We start from the raw sequence: 23,867 nt of genomic DNA, 5'->3' as shown, positions 1-23,867 counted from the left end.
GTATATGGCGCTTATCGACAAAAAAAACTGTATCTATATCAATCGGTTGTTAGCTATAACACAAGCATTAAGTTGCTTGCCTTAGGAACAGACGACCGTGTGTGTAAGTATACTACTGTATGATATAGATAAGATTTGTTTGTTAGTAAAAAAAATCCCGATTTTATTAATAATTTATACACACAACGGTTTCCAGGTGGAAATAACTTCTGGAACAGTTTTCATATTATGGTCACAAGGATTAATTGACATTTACAACAAGAAACTAGTTATCGTACTTATTAAACTTTTCTAATCAATCAAATAAAGAATAGGATCTGGTCCTGAAGGACCAGAATTGTCTTTTACTAATAATATGAACCTAAAACAGAGACGTTTAAATTGCCTGCTTAGCAACGGACGACTGTGTTTGTATGTTAAAGATTAAGATATCCATTTGCCTATAAAATTAAAAACATTTCATAGCCAGTTCTAATTTAAGAATACATAATATAAAAAGTTACGTACATTCCTAAATCCAATTACATGTAATGAATTGAAAGCACGTGTAACGTAAAACCTTTTAAAAGATTTCATTGTGGCTTTTAATTTTCTCTCGAGTATAATAAATAGTATTACGCCGGCCCGAGAGGCGGTCGAGCTGAGTGCCTCGCAGAGGGTGGCGAGTAATATGAAAATCGTGTTAGACAAAAAGCTCGTACAAATGGAAAAAATTATATTAAAATCTGCTTGAAAAGAGTTTGAGTAGATACTATAACTATTAATATTCTATATTAAATAAAAATGAAAATGATTCAATCAATTCTAGCCGATTTTTTTTACTTTTCTAATACTTTGCCGAAGGTTCTTTGGAGAAAAAAATTTAAAAAATTCGCAGAAAATGTAAAAATTTCAAAAACCGTAACGATCATGTCAACTTTACATGTCTGACAGTTCGCGCAATAAAAGGCATTTCTCAGGTCAGCTAGAAATAAATCTATATATATAAAAATTTCATTTTACGATGTATGTGAGCGATAAACTCCTGAACCAATTTTTATCAACTTTCGTAAGCATCTGTTCCAATATCGGATCATTTGGTCCAACTTAGGAGATGTGGTAGTTTTTATTTCAACTGGACCCAGTAGGTGGCGCTGCTATCGGTATGTAAGCAATCAAATTTGGTAGCTGTTTTCCGGGCAGAACAACGTCTGCCGGGTCCGCTAGTATGTTTATAATATTAATCTGATTTGTAATTAATTTTAATGGTTATAAACTAAAGCGGGCAAGGACTGAGTTATTATTTTCAAACGAATATTTTTTCTTAATAGCTAAAGTTTCAAACTTTAAACTTACAACGTTCGCGCTGTTACACATTGTCATTAATTTCCGCTAGGCAAAAATTATTTCTTTCATGAGAGGATAAAGGCTGAAGTTTTATTCAATAAAAATTTAACGTCTGTACGTTGGTTAGTAGGTCGATAAGTTTTCTTTCATTAGCGTGCTACGATAACAATCTTTATAGATTAAGAATGAGTACTGATATTTGAACAAAATCTAACACGTAAAAAAATATAATTACGTAAAGCATTTGACAAAACTCGTTTATTAATATAAAAGGGGTTTAGGGTATATAACTATATATATAGTTATATATCAACGAATTTAGGGTTTAATCCTAATATGTATATCTGTAATGAAACGATTACTAAAAAAATACGAATACTTTCTGTTGCTTATGATAGTCAAAGATGAATTAAGAAATCTATAATATAAAAATGAGTCGCTGAATGTGTTGCTAAGCGCAAAACTCGAGAACGGTTGGACCGATTTCGCTAATTCTTTTTTTAAAATATTCCTTGAAGTACGAGGATGGTTCTTACGGAGAGAAAAATTCTAAAAAAAAATTAATAAAATTAAAGAATCAACTGTTAGGCGATACGAAGTTCGCCGGGTCAGCTAGTAAAAAATAAATATTTAAATTAATACGAATATCCCTTCCAAACTAGAACCGAATACGCGACTATCGGTCATAATAAAACTTTCATCATCGTTACCTCATTAGAATGTTTCAATAAAATAAAAATATACGTAAAATATATATAGTACAATGTCATCAAACCGATACCTTATATGTGTACTGTACCATAAATCGATATCGAGCTTAAATCCGATCGATAACTTATCATTTTATCGTAAAGATACTTAAAATCCCATGTGCATCGTCGGTAATCTCTGTAAACAACACTGGGTAAAAACCTGGATGTCACATAGTCTACAATGGCTCTTCAGCTGGGTATTATAGTTCACAAGCCGTCGCCCTTTTTCACTGATCAATAAAAAGACTGTATCTTTGTGAGTGTGCACTCACCTAACCTCTATCAAGAATTTTCACTGAATAAAAATTTGGGCATCTCGTCGAGCCGAGACTACACACGAAAGTGCTGGCTGTAGGACTATTATATAAATGGTTCAGGGTCTGTTTTCAACGGTTGCTGATACGAATAAGAATAGGCTTTTAGAGCTGACTTACTTCATCTTAAAAATTAACTGCAACCTTCGACTTCACAGGATGTAAACCGAAACAATTGACAAATAAAGCGGGATTTAATGGCAAAAGAAAAAAAAATAGTAAGCTTTTACTTGTTCGATATGGTTATACATTGGACAACTTTATTTCAACAAACAATTAATATATTGTGGCTGTAATAAAAGCTTATTAAATACAGGTTAAAACAAGAACACAGTTTGACTTTAGTTATGAATAAATAAAACTTAGAATCGGAACGATTGCCGATCGTTAACCCAATACAATGAAAAATGTATGAAGATTCTGAAATTATCAGAAGAGGGTTAACAGTGCGTAGCATTTTGTCAATCTGTTATAATCATAATTTTTGTTGCTTATGTCACTTCCGTTTATTTATATGCTCTTACCTAAATATAAGGGAGTGTTAGCAGTACAATCGAATATCTTTTAATTAAAGTTACTTTTATTAAATCAAGATATTAATTTATACATTTATCTCACTTAATGTCATTAATCAATGTTAAAGGCATTGGTATAGATAATAATCAATCAATAACTCTGATGATAAATAAATAGTTAAATTTAACTATTAAATCGAATATTAGTCTCAATATTTAAGATAGTAAAAAAAATATATTGAGCTAAATAAAGGTCCTATTTACTTCAACGTAATAAACAAATGCTAAACACAATTCTGTTTCCTCATTTGTGGTGTTTAACCTTTCCTGCTTTCCGTGATATCTCATACATAATAATATTCATAATTTACTTTATTATTTTTATTTACTTGACAACACCTAAATAAAAAAAAAAAACTGTATTTATAAAAATATAAAAATTAAAATGAGATTTGTAATAAACATAATTTAAAACATTTATGGAGTAGTATTAGGATGTGTTAGGTGAAGTTACTTTTATCATCTCAAAAATCTACGAAATAGTAAAGATTTTGTTGTAGTACTCAATATATAATAGGGAATTTTAATTTCGATGTCTTAACTTTATTTAAATGAAGAATTGATTATACAGGCTGCTGAACGTGCCAATTAAGTAGCTTGTCTATTTTAACAAGTCAAATTTTAAAATGGATAAGATTTTTTTTCACGCAATGTGTGACTTACTGCACGGAGTCGAACACATTATATATGTGGGTACGCCACATATAAACATTAATAATAAACTGTACTAGCTTACTAAAATTTCATTGTTACTAGGAAAGAGTGTATTAAGATAAGTAATTGAATATGATCATAGCTTATCTGAAACGTTCTTAGTTTAAAACCTTAATATCATGACGTCAAATCTGGCATTGACGTTACGTGAAATTGTCTAACATTTGATGCCTTTCCAACTTTCTGATCAATTAAAGTAAAATGCCCGAATAACAGATAAACTCGAGCGGAAACATTGTATCAACAAATAACTTTTGATATTTACGGCACTCACAGAATGTTTACATGTGAACGTTGTGCTGATGATGCGATAATAACAATTTATCTACAAATAAAATTCTTATCAATTTAACAGTGATAGTTAGTTTTTAAATTTAATCTAAAAAAGTCGACTTAAAAATTAATTCAAAAGAGGTTCTCAATTCATCTGCATTATTTTTTTATTCAAAAGCTGTAGCTATGATCCAATTTAAATATACCTAAGTAGATTTTGAATTATTCCTTGTGTGTATTTTAATATTCTCGTCGATGTAAATCGAAGCCAGTTCTATTTTGTTTGAGAACATACGCAATTATCAATTTATAATTTTCAATACTACTGGAATATTGTTTTTCAAGAGACACACCTTAATTTTAGGGCGGACGATGAAAGATTACGGCAGAAGCTTTATGGATTACTGAGCATGAACATATCATGACGTGGTTTTAAACGTCAAACGAATAAATAAATTTCATCATATGAAAACATTTTTTTTAAATAAATATTACGATAAAGTAAATCTTTAGATAAAGTCAATCTCAATAAATAAGTCACATCACAAACTTAAAAAAAAAAATTAACCATATAACAGTTTTGATATTTCAAACGAAGTTTCGCAATATATTTATATTAACTTCAAATCAATTATACCTAACTGCTGTGCCTCACCAGCCCGCCTGCCTATCGTGGTGATAACGGGCAACACATGTGAGTGCACGCCATTTTTGGTGCGAACTTGTAGAGGCCTATGTCCAGCAGTGAACTGCGATAGGTTGAAGTGATGAGTGAGCTGTACCTCGCGATTTCACACAAGTTAATTTAAGAAAACAAATAGCCTATATCGTTTTTCGGTAAACGGCACAATTATTTTTTCAATTCTAACAGACAAATAAACTTTTCAACTTTATAATATTAGTGGTTACAGATAACAGAGATCTGCACATATTTTAATGAATAAATAATAACAAAATTAATTTAGTAATGCAATCGAAAATAATTTATTTGCATCGTAATACGCAATTGATAATAAAGCAATACCAATACATCGACAGGCACTCGCATCAACAATATCATATAATTGAACATAAATTCCGAAATATATAAACCGTGTAGTATTATTACGACATAAATTTATTGCTCGTTATCAGGTAAGGAGTCAAGTGTGGACGAGACAAAGGAATAAATGATTGATTGGTTGTTTACAGCGGGATCGACAATTCTATTTACTCAAGAATTATGCAACTAAAGAAAGTGTTTTATTTCATCTTGTGTACATAAATTTTTTATTTATTGATTTATATATGCCAAACGAAGTACAAGTAAAATTTGATTAATACATTACAACAATATATTTATACTATGTTATATATGTATGATACATTACGTTTAACCCTAGACACCTAACCTTCGAACATATCCCTTTTAACCTAACCATTCGTCGATTTGACGAACAGTTTTTGGCGGCGTATAATTTTATAAAAATATGTATTTTTTCGGTAGTTTTAAAAGTTAATAAAGTAAAACATACATTATTTTAGTAAAATAAAACAAAATATTTGTAGTTTGGTAAGAAAATATTTATTTTATACTAAAGTTACAAAACACTAGACTTTTTGAGATCAATGATGAAGACAATTACCTACAAATAAAATTTAAAAAATATAACAAAAATAGCCTTCTTTTCTTTGGCAAACATAAATTATAATAGTCTTGTTACTTGGTAAAACACAAAAAAACTAATTATTTTGAAGCGCACTGTACACAAAAATCAACTTTATGTTCACCACAAATTGCGGTATTGCATTTTGAGCAGTAACATTTTGTCATGCGCCTTTTTTTGTATGAACATAGGCCACAAATCTTTCTTTTTCTGTTCACAGCCTCGAGTGGCTGAAGATCATTGTTAGATGATGATGGCTGACGTTGACCTTCCTCGATGGACACTCCTAACACATTTTTTATCTTATCCTTCACGTGTCTTGGCATAGTACGAATTTCCAGACGGGTTTTGAGCCACGATTCTACCAGTTACATATGCAGCTTCTTCATAAAATCACGTCGAGTCATTACTTTTTGTCCTATTACACAAGTATTATGGCAGTAAATTATATAGCTGTTAATACATGATATGTTCAACATACCGTAGAAAACACAGAGTGGCCACCGACTAGTTTTTCTGCTGCAAGACATTACTGAACACATTTGGTCAAACGTATCCACGCCACCTTTTGTACTATTATAAAATTGAACCATGTGAGGTTTCTTTGTGTGGGGGTCAACTGTGCCGTCCTCGTCACATGAAGTAAGTAAACCATTTTTGATGGTTTTACCTTGTAAGAAAGAAGCGTTAGGGGACCATCGTAACAGAACATCGACGTATTGACGGCTCTTGATCGATAGTTCTTCATTTCTTCAGGGATTTCCTTTTTATTGGCTCGTAAAGTACCTACAAGCGTCATTTTATAAGGTTGCTGGAGTAACTGCTTCGCCAATGGTACTGATGTGAACCAGTTATCCATGGTTACATTCCGGTTTGTACCATGAATACTGCGAGTAAGTTCTTTTACAAAATACTCCCCCAATGGCACACCTCTAGTATTGGTTCCTTTCCCGAGATATGGTGTACTATCAATCATATACCTTGTGCCGCTATCACATAGCATTTCTAACTTGACCCCATATTTCGCAGGTTTATTCGGAATATACATTCTAAACTTACATCTGCCACGGAAAGCCAATAGCTGCTCATCAATGGTGACATTTGTTCCAGGCACATAATTTTGGCGGCATTGAACCATAAGCATCTCCCATAGGTGTAAAGGGATCGTCCTTTTGTCGTTGCAAGCGGAATGTCTTGTCATTGAAACGCAGACATCGTAGGAGGAAATCGCATCTTTCTTTACTCATGCATGACATATATCTTGAGCCAGAATACTCGGTGTTGAATAATTCATCAAGAGACAGATGATTGTCTTTGAGAGCTGCAGATAAGACTAGAATACCTATGAGAGCTCTAATCTCTTCTTTGGTTGTCTCATTCTGAGTTGATGTATTTTGTTCATAGTTTTGCCTTTTTATTGTAATTTCAGCGTTTGTCCATTTTACAATATCTTCTTGCATCTGATTAGTTATAAAATGTTCAAATAACAGCAGAGGATCCTCTATACCCCTTAGACCACGAGTAGGTCCTCTGGCAACACGCACTATATTTATTGCAGCTGCTCTACTCGAAGTACGACCTTTGCTCGTAGTCCAAACATGACGGGACTGACTTCGAATATTTTGTTGGGGTAAGGTCAAGATAGCTGAATTATTACCTGAACCTTCTTCAGATAGAGTTGAAGGAATTTCTGGCTCCGGTACATTGTCGTTCAGATCAAGCGAAGAAATATTTTCATGGTCGGAAACCTCATCTTGAGCGTCACTTTCTGCATCATCCACCTCTAAATTATCTTCTGTTTCGCTGTTCGATGACTCCTCTAACGCACTGGGATCTTCCTCATCCATTAACAGTTATGTTATATTATCCTCAGTCAGCCATCGCTTGGAAGCCATGGTAAAAGCTGTAAAAAAGAACAAACACTATAAACAAACGAAAGCAAACACTATAAAAATTTTATACACAAACCCTAACCATTCGTCAAAATGACGACTATTTTCGTAATATTTCGAAAAGAGAAGTACTTACCCGCCAGGCGCGGTCGTCACCCGGAAGAGCTCGACGAATACTGAATTGACAAGTGAAGATTCTGTGATCGGCGCGCGTGGCGAAAAGAAATAGCGATATTAGTGCGGCGTACTCGTCGATTCGACGAAGGTTAGGTGTCTAGGGTTAATAATTGACTTTCAACATAATATCTTTTATGTCTTCTGTAATAAGGATAGTTATTACTTTCAGTGACTATATACCAAATAATTGTGTTTGCTCGCAAACGAAAAAAAAAACGACTTCAATTACATCCATTCAGGATTTTCCTCGATTTCTCTGGGATTCCATCATCAGATCCTGGTTTTTTTTCCAACAAAAAAAGAATTATTAAAATCGATTCTTAAACGACGAAGTTATCCCCGAACATACATAAAAAAATATCTATATACGGTCGAATTGATAAACCTCCTCCTTTTTTGAAGACGATTAAAAATGTAATTCAATAATATGTATGTACGTACGGCGTAGGTCATGGAAGTTTCCCTAAGCCACGTATCGGTATAAACATTACATGTTCGGACAGCGCGTAGACGACACCCACAAACAAAACCAATCGCATAGCCGTTATGCATCGTTTGATGTACAATTACCATATTTAGAGGAGAAAGTAACGCAAAGCAGGCATGAAATATGTATGATACAATTTTGTAATACCTTGTTATTTTAGTTGTACTGTAATCCATAACATTTAAATGAAGGTAACATCGAAGTACTTCGTTTTTTTTTTATTGTTGTTATTCAAGTTAAATAACTAATTTAGGTTAAATAAAGATACGAAATCTGGAGGTCGGTGACACTGATAATGAAGACTGTGAGATCTTTGTATTTAACGAAACGGAATTTTCTAAAAATACTCTGGTACTTTGGCTAAATATCCGTATTACAGGGAACTATACCGCAACATAACACAACACAATTTGGCAAAGGCACGATAAACGTTATTTAATTGACGATACGAACGATAAATCATTGTAAGCCGGGAATGGATGTAGCGTATCAGCTGTTTGAGAAACAAATACGTAAGCTTTGTTAGTGCATGTGTCCCGCGACAGGTCAAAGGCTGATTTTATTGAATTTATATTTTGGTTGGACGAGAGGTAATTGGAATGGCGACCTTGTCGCGTAGCGTTCTAGTGATTTATCTTCGAGCTATTGATGAAATAAATATGCCGTGTGTCGTGTGTGTGTCGTTGGTGTCGGCCGAGTAGAATAGCACCGAACCCTTTTTTCCCGTGGGGGTCGTAAAAGGCGACCGAGGGATAAACCTGGCTCAAAATCATCAGGGTCCTGGAGAAGAAAAACTTCATTTAAAAACAGGAATGGGGTCTCCGTCAAACATTCGTGGCATAGCTCTAAAATGCAAAAGACGCAGCCGAACTGGCTCCACACGTATCGACTAGTCGTTCCTGTGGGCCTAATCAGTGGGGTCGAGAGGGTGGCGCAGAGCTTAGGTAACTCTGCGTTTTCCTGAAGAGTGTCCTAGCCGACACAGTGTCTGTCTTACACTGTCTAAATCGTCTGCAATAGACGGACTAAGGCCAATAATTGATGAAATATACGCCTCCGCCTTCGAAAGAGACTATTATCGGAATTGTAAACATTAAAGATATTACTTCAATTGATAAAGAACACCTTTATTACATTGTTTTTTTTGTGGATTATACTAGAAATGTATTACAATGTCTAGATAAAAAAAAAAATATTCTTTTAAGTAATTTATTATTTTGAAAGTCGAGCAATTGAAATAAAATAAATTAATCTTATTTTTTTTACCAATACTATTTTACCAATAATAGCTTGGATGTTACTAATATTATAAATAATAGCTTGGAACGGATTCAGACAAATAGTATTATATAAGCAGGTGGAGATCTAGAATAATACGTAGGCTAATTTTATCCCGACATTACCAAAGGATAGGATGTAATGCGGTAAAACAGCAATAATCAGCATAATTAATAGGTAAAAGCGCAAAAACATAATTGTATCGATATACACATTGCAAACTATAAATCTACATTCTTATCTTAATTTTTTTTTTAACGCGGTTAGACTTTAAAATTTGTGTCAGTACACACGTCAGTACACACGTCGCAATAAAAATTATTACAATTTTTATCGTATGACTGAACGTATTGATACCATTCAATTACAGTACTTTTCGAATGATATTGAACTTATTATCTTAAGGCTTGTCTATACTATACTTACATTTTAAATTAATAATCGATAAATTCTAAAACCGAACTAATTTTATAAAATCTTTAATAAATAGAAAATCAAATCATCCAAACGTTAATAAGGCTAATTAAGCAAATTGACTATCAACTCGTAGCAGTAGAATTAAACCAACGCGTTAACTCGAGTAAAAACGAATGAGACATCTAGTTACATACATGCATCTATTCCGATTGTAAATCACACTTTATTTAAAAACTTATTTATTACTGGATGCATAAAAAACTTAAATTTAACATTACAGTGAACCCAATGCGTAAGTAAAGTTGATCACACACTCACATTTTTTATTATAATCACTATTATCTACATCTACCTTTAAAAATATCCACTTTATCCACTGTATGTATCGAAACGGTTGCGCTCGTATGAAAAATAAAATAAAATGCCGAGAGGCGAAGCTGTCCCAATGGCACTATAGAGCGTGAATGTTTCAACTTTTCGAGGTAGGTTGAACACTATAATACGTACTAATGTACATATATGTATGAAATTTACATAGGCTCTGTCACAACGTGGGCGTTCCAGTTAAAAGCTTTTCTTTATATTGAAGCATGTCGTTTTTGTCGACAAACTTTCTCTATCACATTTTATGTTTATTTTCACGAAGGTTGATGTATCACTGATGTTCCAGTAAACGAAAACAGAAACTGCGTATTTACAAACACATCAACAAAAATGAATTTCAACGTACAGTAGAGTTCTTATATTGCCTTTTTTTATATCACTAGGTCGGCAAACCAGCGTACGGCTCACCTGATGGTAAGAGATTACCGTAGCTTATAGACGCCTGCAACACCAGAAGTATCGCAAACGCGATGCCGACCAAATCCCCAATCCCCCCCAGGAGCTCTGGTCACCTTACTCACCAACAGGAACACAATACTGCTTGAAAACAGTATTATTTAGCTGTGATCTTCTGTAGGGTCGAGGTACTACCCCAGTCGGGCTGCTCCGTATTTTGAGCATGAAATTCCTGCTGTGCCCTACCTCAGTTAGAGTTAGCCTATTTTACTTTTAACAAAAATGAAATATAAAACCTACTTGTAAGTATTAATTTTAACCGTAATAAAAAAAAATCCTACGAAAATACGGCAACTATAGTCATAGTGGTAAACATAGAAACGTCTGCGGTTAGACTTATTGAATTTTATGGCAATGCCATCAATTTAACGACGCAACTCATCATCGAAACAAGCCATTGACAGCTCTGGGAGAAAGCAACAATGTACATAGCTGGAGTAGTCGTTTATAACGCGCGTTTTATTGGAATTGACAGTCGTAAAGAATATGGGCTACATAAAACGTGAATTCATGGTCAGAGTATCAAACTAACATTGAACGAATAGTAAAGTAAAATAAACGTGGTTTATCGAAGTAGTTGAATTTAGAAAAAAAAATAATGGTTTCAATCTTGACGGGATTTTTTTAACTGCGTACAAAAATATACATATTTTATAGCTACGTAAAGTTAGTTCGCGTTAGTTCTAAAAAGAAAAAAGAAAAAATCCGAGAAAATTTGCCTGGAAATAGTTGAAAAAAATTATTAGCTTAAAAAAAATTTCTACCTAAAATCGGTACTGTATTTATCTTATTTCTTGATATAGGTAATATTTACGTAAACACAGATCTCTATTACTTTGTCTTTCTTTTATGTACAAGAAGGTTCTAATAATGTAGCAGTAAATGCGTAATAGCTCTAATTATCTGTAACATTAATAAACAGGTAGGTCTAATCGTCACCACTTTTTTTTTAAATAAATTAATTGATTACTTAATACTATTATTAAGAAAGGGTTACGATTATCGATAACGGGTTAAGAAATCGTAAAAAAAGTATTTAGTACAAATAAAGAATTTATTGTTATTTTTCATTAGTACGTACTACTGACAGACGCTGTCCTCTTTTGTGTTTGTTTAAATTAATTACTCGTTACATTTTCTTCAAATTTTTATTATTTGTGCAATTTTCAATTAATTTTTTTCTTTAAGCCGAATCGGTCTAGGCGTTAGCGTAGCAATAGAATATTGAGCGATTTATTTTTATTTATATATAATATATAAATAGACACAGCGGTTGATTTGCTGCATATGTAATTTATATTAATATTCGCAATTTTTCTATTAAAAATATTTGGTAATGATATTTAATTCCGCCATTTTCAGGGATCGTAGTAACATAAAGCATTTCCATTAACATTTAGTACAAATACATATCATCTCAACTTAGGAACAGTCGACCGTGTCTCTTTGTTAAATATATTAATTTACTCTTATATTTATATATAAAATCGAATTAAAATATACGTAACAGCAATGAAAATATACGATAAATTTAATACCGAACTTTTAGTTGATGTAAAAAAAAATACCCAGGTTTAGTTCGTGAAAAATGTATCTAAAAGTTCTTTAGAGCAACAACAGTCTAAAAATTACCTGAATGTAAACACAGCTGTTCCGTTACGGTTCTACAAAAATTCTAAATTAATTCGACTCACTCGTTTAAAAATACATCTAAGTTTATAATTATAATTTTTACTTTTTTTTTAATAAGCAATAAAGAATATTATTTTAAGAATGTGCCACGTGCAAATTCGTCACGTTCAATTTATAATTATGTGGAATATCCGTAATTCACGCATCATGTATGGGAATCTCATACGCCATATTAGATCAATATTTTCGTGCCAGGACAAAAACGATTTCCGGGGGATTTGGAGATTGATAATGAAAATTAAATATTATTGTATGTAATGAATCTATTAATAAATAAATTTAACGTCAATTTTTATTGCATATTTGCAATCGTTTAATTAGGCGTTACTAATAATGTCACGTTTTATTGGTATTTAGGTGTGTATAATATAATTGTCTTGAATCTATTGTTTTTGTTATCTATGGCAAATTTAGTAGCACAGCCATTTACGGCCAGTTTCTATATTTTATCTACCTCTGGCATTGCTAGAGATAGAATTTTTACGTGAGTTTCATACAAACTGTGTAAAAAAGCAATCGCATGACCTGACTTCAGTAGTGAGTCGTATAATTCTTGAGCAATGTAGTTTTAATTTTAATTACATTCTGTCACAACTGTACCCTATTTTTAATCGAGTTAGAAAATGAAAAGTCCTTAATTTGACTTTAATTACTACGTGTGATACACGTCATAACTTTTTACTTAGGTGTACCATTTTTGATGATTCTCCTCGTCCAATTTTAATTTGATTGCATAAGAAAAAAAAAATTATTGCATTCCTATTTATTATTGGTTAATAGATTAAATGTGACAAAAACATAAAACGCTATTAATCTTTAATACTCTAATGAGCGCACTGATACTGCGTCATTGCGTGATGTAATCTCTCATGATAATATCCCATTATATTTCCTACATCTAATTATACTGTTGTTATTATTAGTATTATGTAACTGTACAAGTTTATAAATAAATACAATATATATAGAATGTTGCGTTTTCTTTACTAATTAAAGAAACTCGAAGTTTTTTTTATGTTTAGTCGAATGAACTGGAGTTTATATTATAGAAAAATTTGTATAAGTATCTATAAATATCAGTCTTTCAAATATCTTATACTATTAAACGAGCAATTCTTGTATATATATATCTATATAATCTGAATCTAGGAAACGGCTCCAACGATTTTCATGAAATTTAGTATGCAGGGAATTTCGGGGGGGATAAATAAATCTAGCTAGGATTCATTTTTAGAAAATATCGTTTTATCCCTGTTTTTAGGCAATGAAAAAATGGCTACAATATCGTTAGAATAAGAAGGTAAATTTCGCATCTGTCAATAAAGTTGTAGTAGCTCAGGGGAAATCGGCCGATTGCGCTCGGTCGAAAAGATCATGGTTCGAATCCTCAAGTTTTCCAGATCTATGATCGTTTTTTTTTTCTTTTTTTTTCTAAAAAAATAAAATCGAAATATATTATTCATATTTTATCAATATGTAATTCGTATTTAAATATGATTTTCAAAAAACACGATTTACTAAAAATACCGAGCTAAGCTCGGTCACCCAGGTCCTTAAAAATAAAAGGCGTGCGGATAAAAAAGTCGCAAGGTATGTCTAGATCACGTTCTTATAAAAAATGATAATAAGGTTTTTTGTTGTCCTAATACTGTCTTCACAATACCTACATAAAGGAATAAATAAAAATAAAAACACAGTTATAATGTTTACGTAAGCATATTTAAATATTTTTACATTGTTACTGCAATATTATTATTTTATATAATTCCCATACGTACATTTATTCGCAATGACTACGATAAGCAATAGAAAAATAAATTCAGACGCAACTAATTATGAAATCAAATTTAAAGTTAAAATAGATACAAGTTATTGAGATGCAGCAGCATCTTCGGTGCGACAACGCCAGCACTGCGGTCACCAACCCGCATGCCCAGCGTGGTGACTATGGGCAAAACACATGAGTTCACGCCATTTTCGGCTCGAACTTGTGGAGGCCTATGTCCAGCAGTGGACTGCCATAGGCTGATGTGATGATTGACGATGTTATAAATCTAATGAGAATGGAAAGTGGAACAGCGCTGGTCTTATACAAAATCATTATAATGTACAAATCTTTAGAGAAAACAGCTAGGAATGACTACGTGATCAGGCACACGCAGCTTGTTTTGTTTGTAAAAATCAAGCTTTACAAACAAACTCACGATATACCCGTACGTTAGTTACATCACTAATAAATTTCACAGAAGATGACACCAAATCGTATTCTAAGATTTTATCACACTGTGGAAATTATATTCAGGTTTGAGTTATTTTTCGTGGGAGGCGTAACGATTAATACCTTTACTTTTGGTATTAACACAATTAACAATTTGCAGAAGTTTTTTTTGATTCATTCCGTCGCTTTGATAAAAGTGAAATTTTTAAGCCCTTTTTTAAAGTTTTATTCAAGAATTTTCTTTCATTTTCTTCGTCCCAACGACTGACGAAACTACCTATTTGATATTTTAGGTCTCCTCATGTTTGTTTGTCCCTTTTCTACAATTTAAAGTCAGTTTTTATATAATCTCTAAGCAATAAATAAATTGTATTTGATGCAATCTTTCTTTAAAAATAACATAAAAGAAATAGTTACGGTTAAACATAGACGTAGACAAGATTCTATTTTTATATTTTCCACATGGTATATCAGGGATGAATGCATGATACAATAAATTTTAAAAAGTAAGTACCTCTTGCATTTTCATGTTTTAGTAGTTGCCAAGTATAAATCGTTTAAATTACGTGGTAAAAGGAATCAGCTGAGTCAGCATGTAGAGTTACAATCACACGCGTAGCAGTAGCATGTGTGATGTTCCTATGGAGTAGAGTAGTCTTTATGAACTAAGCCTCCTTAACTAAAGAAAAAGAAAAAAAAATAAACTACACGAAAAACACGAGACGGAAGAGAATAATCGCATGAACAACAAAGTATTTGCTTTTGCTTTGTAGACGTCGATTTCACGTACACAGATAACGATGCCAGCCTAAACTAAAGATCATAAAAATGATAAATAAACAATGATAGTGACGTCCGGAGATAGTAGTAATACACGAAATATGATAGGGCAAGACTAATGACCAAAAAATGTGAGCGATTCGATCACTGATAAAGTGTACCGACTTGATAATAACGTTTTATGAAAACTGAGGAATAAATATATACTTAATATGTCTATAAAGATGTTTTAACTTACACATGCGGACGCCGGTTTCTAAAAGAGAGACTATGAGACTACTAGAGAACCTATGATTTACCTTTAAGATAAAAAACCATCTCTACTTTTAATACAACACAATACGCTTCGTGTCAGCTATGTTTCTACTACATAAGAAAATAAGACATTATTAAAATCGGCCGTTAAATGCTACAGTACTAAGGTCAATTTTAATATCCGGTAAAGTCCAAGGCAAGCATATTGCTTGTGTATTATTTGGAGAGCATGACTTTGCTGATGATGTAACAATATTTTTTAATATTTTTTATAGAATTTTCTCTGCGATTTTCAAATAATTCTAACATTCAAATTAATATATATTAGCTAATGTGAGCCACGTAATCCTATAAAACGATTATTTGAGAACTTAGTTACCTAATAATTAATAACAATATAATCTAATTTTTATATTTATAAGTATATTTAATCCCTATCTTTTTTGTTACAAAAGAAAAAAATATATTTTTTTAATCTTACTAGTATAATTTTTATTTATTACATAAATTATTCATAAATTTCTTCTTCTTCAAAAAAAAAAAAAAACATTTGGAATGGCAGTATAAACAAATAAATACTTATTGCCATTTAAAAGAAAGCACGATGATATAGATGTTATAATACATGTAATGATAAAATTGTCAATTTTTGTACCCTCCCATGTCAAATGCACTTGTAACAGATGAACTACAATAAAATCTGATTGGACTCTGTCAATTATCACACACATGACTCATATCGTATAGGATATTTCCTCAGTATTTCCCTTTCCTATCGTTGTTTATAGCCGATGCAATTTTGATATCATCAATATTGTGACAATACAGGCGCGGCTAAGTGTACACAGCGGGGTGTCACTGTCTATAACTGGACGTGACAACATCTAATTCACTTAGGTCATTAATCATAAACTTGGCCTGATTAAAAACACTGTTATAGGTGTGCCAAGGTCAATCATTATATTCGTTTCAGTTTAAATAAACATTAGAAATACGGTATTGATTTAATTCTTAGAAGTTTGTTTCATCGTTGAGGATTTCTAGGATTCAATTCTTATTGAAATTGGTATACAAAGTCAATGCTATGGTTTGGTATCAAAAATTAGAGTTGTAAATAGTTTATTTAAATTAAAAAATAATACCTAACCTCTGTTTGGTAAAACCTTTTATTTTACCTTTATGTCAACCTTAAAACTATGTCATATATATTCATTTGACGACGCGTTGGCGCAGCGGTCCAAGCACTGGCCAAAGCGCTGACGGTCGCGGGTTCGATCCCCACTTCCACACACACACGTTTTGTATTGGTCATATAAATGTTTGTCGAGGTCTCTGAGTAATAGCTCTTTTGCACTTATAACTTAATACTTCTTACTCATTTAGTACAGGGCTTTTGATATTTGTTTATATTATTTGTTAACTTCAATTGTGGTCAGCGGCTCCGTCATAACTCGATATGATATCTCGTAGCACACGCGGCACATGCGTTTATCGCCGTTAATTGTATGATTTACGGCGTCGCTTGCGTGTTTGAGATCGTGTTTCACATTTTCATGTACTCATGTAAATAAAAATTCACCTGTTGACATACTTTATTAACGTTCGCGACTTCGTGACCTTCGATACCTAACATATATTAAAATAGTTATGAAAATCAAAAATGATTTTATTCAAATTGATTTCAAAACCACGTTTGTTTCACGCATGTCCCATTTGAATTTGATCGAGATCTCATTAGTGCTTTTCGAGTAATCTTTGATAATGCGTATTTACTTGACTATTTTTTCGTCTACCTATGTTGTATTACTTTGTCGATATAATTGAAGCCGGTTTTATTCATTTGCGAGCAAGCACGTTACAATTACCATTAATTAATTACGAGTATACGTATTAAATTTTAATTCAAGCGAAGCTACCGCCGCGCCGATTCGGAAGTTAGAATCTGTAGAGAAGAATCTTTATATATTTCAGACTGTATTATTTGAGTGAAAAATTAAAATTAATAAATGTTACATACGTAATGGACGAATACACTAAAAGGCTATAACTTTTTAGAATCACCATATTAAATATGTATTGATTTTTTGTTTATTTTTAATTTTATATTCACCTGTCCTAATAAAAACTTGTGAATCAACTAAAGGCTAAAAAGAGAGAAGGACTTTTTATTAATGAAAATATAGTTTAAATATATACCTATATTAACTCTATATTTTTCTAACTACTAATCCATAAAAAATATATAACCAAGTCGTACCGAGACCGGTATCACTCGATGGCACCCTTCTCGAAGTTGTGTTGACTTTGAGAAGGAAGCCAACAGGAGAGCAGCGTTTCGCAGGCTTCGTTAAGTCTTAATTTCGAAGATTTCGCAAATTCGATCTCGAACAGTTCGATCTCGGGCGGTGAGGCTAGTGCGTAAATGGATTTCCCAGCGTAAAAAAGAAGAAAAAAAAAGGATTGAGGAAAACCGAGATGTCTGGCGCGAACTTGGAGCGACCTATGTCCAGCAGTGGACTGCAACAGCTAGGCAGAGCTGACTAAAAAGTATACCTTAACAACCATTTTTTTTTAATTCATAGGTATGTGTTTTAATTTTCATATTTTGTGCCATTCATAGATTATAGAAATAATAATAACAAATATAACGAAAGCTATAATGATACATTTTGTTTATATAAAAGTCGATCCGCTGAAACTACAGCAATAAATAAAGACATAAAACTCGTAACTAGACGAGGTAGTAAAGGAAATAATTATTTATATCCCCTTTCAGTTTTTATCGCTGATAGAACGGCATACTGCGAATCATACATAGTTTTATTGGAAAATTTATAAAGACATTCGGAACTATGTATATCATATATTTATATTTTTTCATTTATTATTCAGGATTATATTTATCTTTATAATATATAATCTCATTAATTTATATGTAAATAATTAAATAAATAATAACACTGTGTTGCTGTACGCGATACTAATTTACGCTTAAATAACAAAATGATAATCTTTGTAATAAATTGTGAGAAAACATTTAAAAAAAGTGTGAATATTTTAGAAATTCACAATCCAAAGTTTCATCATGACGCCATTGTCGATGTGGCAACGACCCCGTGTGTATAATGGACATTCGTAAAAATAACAAAGAAGAAAAACTAAAAACATAGCAACAAAACCTGTCAAACTGCGACCGGTTACGCAAACGAAATATTAAGATATTGAAGATTAAGAGAGTAGACGTTCCTTACGGTTTCACCCGTTTTATTTCGATATTTATCAGAACTGTCAAGATAGTTTATAACCGGTTCGATTCTACGAATAGTCACTTCGGCCCTTTTTGTATTATAATAACGGCATTTAAACCAAAAACGAATTAAATTAATTTGTTAATTCCTACATTTAGAGCGTCCAAACAAACAAATAAACTCAACACATTTATTGTATTAAAAGGCGTATTCAAAATTAACAATTACCCAGCAAAAATAAATAATCATTTTGACATTTTTAATAAAGAATATATGAAAAGAAGACACGGTTTGACTTAAAAGGGAACAGTTTTGTAAATAACTACGTGAAATAAATAGACGTGACTGTCCTTGCGTTGTTGCAAGTTTGAGGCCAACAACCCACATTCATAATAAATGAGAAATATCTTATTCGAATCAATGAATCACATACAATTTATTTTAAGACAATCTGACACATTAGTGTTTTAGATACGTTATAATTTTAGAATGCAGAACGTTTGCATTCAAGCACAAAACGAATCAGCTCGTCCGAAAATTAAAATAGCGTTTGATAGCTATTTAAATCTCTAACGGATAAAGTTTTTATCCTGCACATAAGTTATGAATATAATTTAACAGCAGGAGTGAGAATAGGTCATTAGGACCTGTTACGCCTCATTTAAGAAACTACAACCTTTTAAATACAGAATTGCTAATTGAAATTTGTCATAAACCCTAATGTCATAAACGCCTTTTGTAAAATTCTTTAATGTATTGTGCCAATAAAGTATTAATAAATAAATACATATAGTGGAGGTCAACATGGTAAAAAACAATAATTTTGACTAGCCCGTTGGCGTAGTTTGTATGTGCTATGTGTTCTGCGGGTTGCGGGTTCGATACCCGCCTGATCTGGGTGTAATATTTGTATCTATATATGTATTATTTCTATGTATATTAATCATAAAAACAAATACCTATTTAGTAATAACAGTCAGGTGTTACCTTTAACACAAGCGTAGCATTATATAGCGTCACCCGTCAAATAGCGATATCCAAAACCAAAGAAACATCCCCTAAAATTTGAGTATACTGACTCTACAGGTGTAGTTGACGTGTTCAAAAATGTTTATAACATAATTCAAAATTAAGCCTCTAATATAAAAACAGTAGCCAGAAACGAAATTGTTAATAAAACTATAATTACCCGATCCATATAATAATATATGGTAGAGGATCTCGAGCAGGCGCATTGTAAACAGTAACGGAGCCGGCCGGCGCTCGCGGTACGAGAGCCGTTAAATCAAACCCGAAGCTTTGATGTATCGAGCGACTCTGGCGTCGTTCGTTTAAACATCAAGTGGAATTCTCTTTTGATTCGACACTCAAGGTCACGATTATTTTCTATAGCCACTCACGTGACTATTGGCAAATGGATGGCCGGTATTTTGAATTGCATAATTTGAGATACGAGCACGATTAAATTGTTCATTTTTTAAATTTATTTGTATAAACAAGACCGATTTGTGACAATATTGAAGACAAACGTTTGTACAATAACAAACAAACCACTAAATATATTTTTATGTAACATAGTCGACAGCATCACCGCAATGATATTATTTGCAATGTAACGTCAATCGAGAGCTTACTTGATAAAAAGCTTACTCTTTAAACTATCACTGATCAATAACATTAAAATCATTTTAATTCGTGCATGTACGAATGTATTCCTAAAAGTTAGTTACTGTAACAGAATAGTGTTTCTACTACCTATTATGAACCTACTATTAGAACTACCTATTAAGGAGTCTATCATCATACATAGAGAGATTGTACAAGATACAATCTCACACAATTTCTGAATCTTTTTAAAATTGAATTCGAGACACTTGATTATTTTCATGAAAAAAAAAGTAGACTAATTTTATTATAGAATCTGTATAAAGAGAAAAAATACCGTGACCTCACTTTTAAATTAATATTTTAATAAAATTATTTATAACAGCAATTAAACTATTATATTATATCTAAGGCTGCGTCACTTTGTCTAACATTTAATAAAATAGAAATAATAAAGCGTTAATATATTTCCAACAAGGCGTATCAAGTTTAATATATCTCGATCTGAGCTCGAGGCATATAATCAAAGTGAGAGGTTAAGAGGGCGTGGAGGACGTCATGACCTATATACTGGTAATGACGCCCGGAGGGACCGAATGCGATGCAAACGAAGCAAAAAAATTCAAGTCCACTTAGCGCTATAAAAGTCGGCTGAACTGGAATTTATAAACTTAAAAAAAAAAAACACAGAAATTTGAAGAGAGTTTGACCTGTTTGTATAAATGTTCACTGAAAAGGTTTTCAAATTTCGGTTGAGTCGGTAATATCATCTTCAGCAATTTAGAATTAAGGCTACAGACATCTCATTAGTCGAAATAATATAGGCAGTTGTCGAGGATTGAAATAATTTAGGTCAGGCTCGTCGAGAGCCTCTTAAGCTTACACGGCCGACGTTTGCTACATTTTTATTAAGATGATTTATATTTAAGGGAGTTTTGTATCACACCTAATGAAAATTATTTTCGGACTCTTTTAAAACGTTTATTTCTCTAGACAGGATTTCAAAACAGAAATTTAATTAACAACTTAATTCAATTTTATCTTAAGTGGCAATCTTTTTTTCCTCTGTAAGAACCTTTTTATCTTAAAGTAAAAAGTATGTCTTTGAGATAATGAAGATAAAAAAAAGATAATAGCTATATGACTTGACAGTAGAATATTTTTACATACTTTGAAAGCATTTAATTTTGAAAACTGCATTTGTTATGCATAGCACTAACAATGATTAGAGTATCTAAAGCAACATTTAGGTACTATTATTACGATATCGCTGACCATCTGTACGGGGCGGTATCTTTGTCAGCAACTATGAGAATTTGAGATTCTGATTAAGACAAGTATTGTAGGAAATATAAGAGATTGTTAGAACATACATTTCAACACAGATTTATCTGTTGAAGTTACTACGAATGAAAAAAAAGCCTTTAAACAAACGGTTTTGAGGACAAGCATTTAAAAGATTTTTCCATAAATTGGCGATATAGAGTATTAATAAGTTTTTTTTTGCTCTGAATACTTAAATCAAGAGTGTTTAAAAACACGCAGCGAAGTATCATCCTCATAAAAGCTCAAAAAAATTTATTAACAATGAAACTTGAAGATAATCAACGCACCTGAGACAGAAAAATCTGACAGCCTAAACGAAAAAAGTTTTTCTATAGAGATTAAGAGATATTTACTTGAAATTTAAATTCTTCATTAAAAAAAACTTTAACAAAGCTTAATTAAGATAACCAACTTTAAATAGAAAAAGCTATCTTAGTAATTTGAAATAGAACAGTTTGTCTAGAAAAAAAAAAACATTTAGAATATAATAGTAGTGGAAATCGAGTAGAGAATTGAACGCGGATATTGAGATATTCGTGAAAGAGCCAACGTCGAACGTCCTTGAGATGGGATTAGTTTTGAAACTACAATGAAAAAGAACTGAGCGTCGACAAAAACTATAAAGAGCGTGCTTCAAGTTCTTTCAATTCGCATTTAACACGAAAGACACGAATTCTAAAGGCAGTAAACACGTTTTTTTTTTAAGTAAGACTGTGATCGGGCGAGGCGAACGGAGCAAAAGAAAGACGTGCGGGCACACATTTCGTTTCGTTCACGTTACGTTTCGTATATTTAAGACACAGTCCAGGCCTATTGTGTAGAAGTTTTACTTCAGTCGTGTGGTCTAAAGCACACTAGATTTTTAACCGACTTCGAAAAAAGGAGGAGGTTCTCAATTCGACTGTCTTTTTTTTTTTTTTTTTTTTTTAATGTATGTTACATCAGAACTTTTGAGTGGGTGGAGCGATTTCGAGAAATTTTCTTTTAATCGAAAGGTGGTGTGTGCCAATTGGTCCCATTTAAATTTATTTGAGATCTAACAACTACTTTTCGAGCTATATCTAATAATGCGTTTTTACTTGACGCTTCTTTCGTCGACCTACGTTGTATTATACGACATAACTTTCTACTGGATGTACCGAATTTGATAATTCTTTTTTTGTTGGAAAGGAGATATTCCAAGTTTAGTACCATGATAAGGAAACCAGGATCTGATGATGGGATCCTAGAGAAATTGATAGAAATTCTTGAAAATCCGCAATAACTTTTTACTGGGTGTACCGATTTTGATAATTCTTCTTTTTTAGAAAGAAGATATCCCTAATTTAGTACCATGATAAGGAAACCAGGATTTGATGATGGGATCCCAGAGAAATCGAGGGAACTTCTTGAAAATCCGCAATAACTTTTTACTGGGTGTACCGACTTTAATAATTTTTAATTTAGTCGAAAACTGATGTTTGTCATGTGGTCACATATAAATTTTATTGAGATCTGATAACTACTTTTTGAGTAATCTTTGATAACGCGCAGTTACTTGACTATTTTTTCGTCCATCTACGTTGTACTACTCGTCGATGTAATTGAAGTCGGTTTTTTTCGTTTGCGAGCAAACACAATTATTTTCAAGCAATTTCATTTTGACAAGCATAAACTTCGGTCAAGTGCTGTGTTGTGTGAGTGCTTTCATGTTTTCAGAATGAGTTATTGGGAGTAGTATTAATCTCATTCTTTTTATATATATCGTAAATATTATAGACTTGAATTATATTACGATAGAGGCGTCGTCTACGTCAAGTAATACGCGTTTATTAAGGCTAGAAATGAGAAATTATATGGGAGGAGCGTGTTTGGTAGGTTAGCTTTTATCCTTGTTGAGATCACGTAAAAATTGTGTCAAGATTAACATTGGTAAAGGACGTAAGTTGTTAGAACGACCAAAATCGTATGTGTTAAGGAGAACGAATAGGTAATGAAGAAATAAAATGTAGTGTAATTTCAACCTTATCCTTCATATTATAAATTTTTAGACCTGTTCATTATTATTTTCTT

The 23,867-nt window shown here is 32.2% G+C and overlaps 1 protein-coding gene and 1 long non-coding RNA gene across 2 annotated transcripts in view; both read right to left on the bottom strand.

Annotated features, from left to right (window-relative positions):
- Positions 1–23,867, bottom strand: part of LOC123669304 (GTPase-activating protein skywalker) — a 96,040-nt gene that overhangs the window by 23,009 nt on the left and 49,164 nt on the right. The gene's annotated exons all lie outside the window — the stretch shown is intronic.
- Positions 7,467–7,762, bottom strand: LOC123669305. Its single transcript, XR_006745732.1, has 2 exons — positions 7,629–7,762; positions 7,467–7,503 (listed from the first exon to the last, which is right to left on the bottom strand). It is a non-coding gene; the product is annotated as an uncharacterized LOC123669305 (long non-coding RNA).

Source organism: Melitaea cinxia, chromosome 3, assembly GCF_905220565.1.
Source record: "Melitaea cinxia chromosome 3, ilMelCinx1.1, whole genome shotgun sequence".
In the NCBI taxonomy this organism is placed as follows: Eukaryota; Metazoa; Arthropoda; class Insecta; order Lepidoptera; family Nymphalidae; genus Melitaea; species Melitaea cinxia.
The sequence above is the reverse complement of the archived record's forward strand: the minus strand, read 5'-3'. Positions and strand labels throughout refer to the sequence as shown.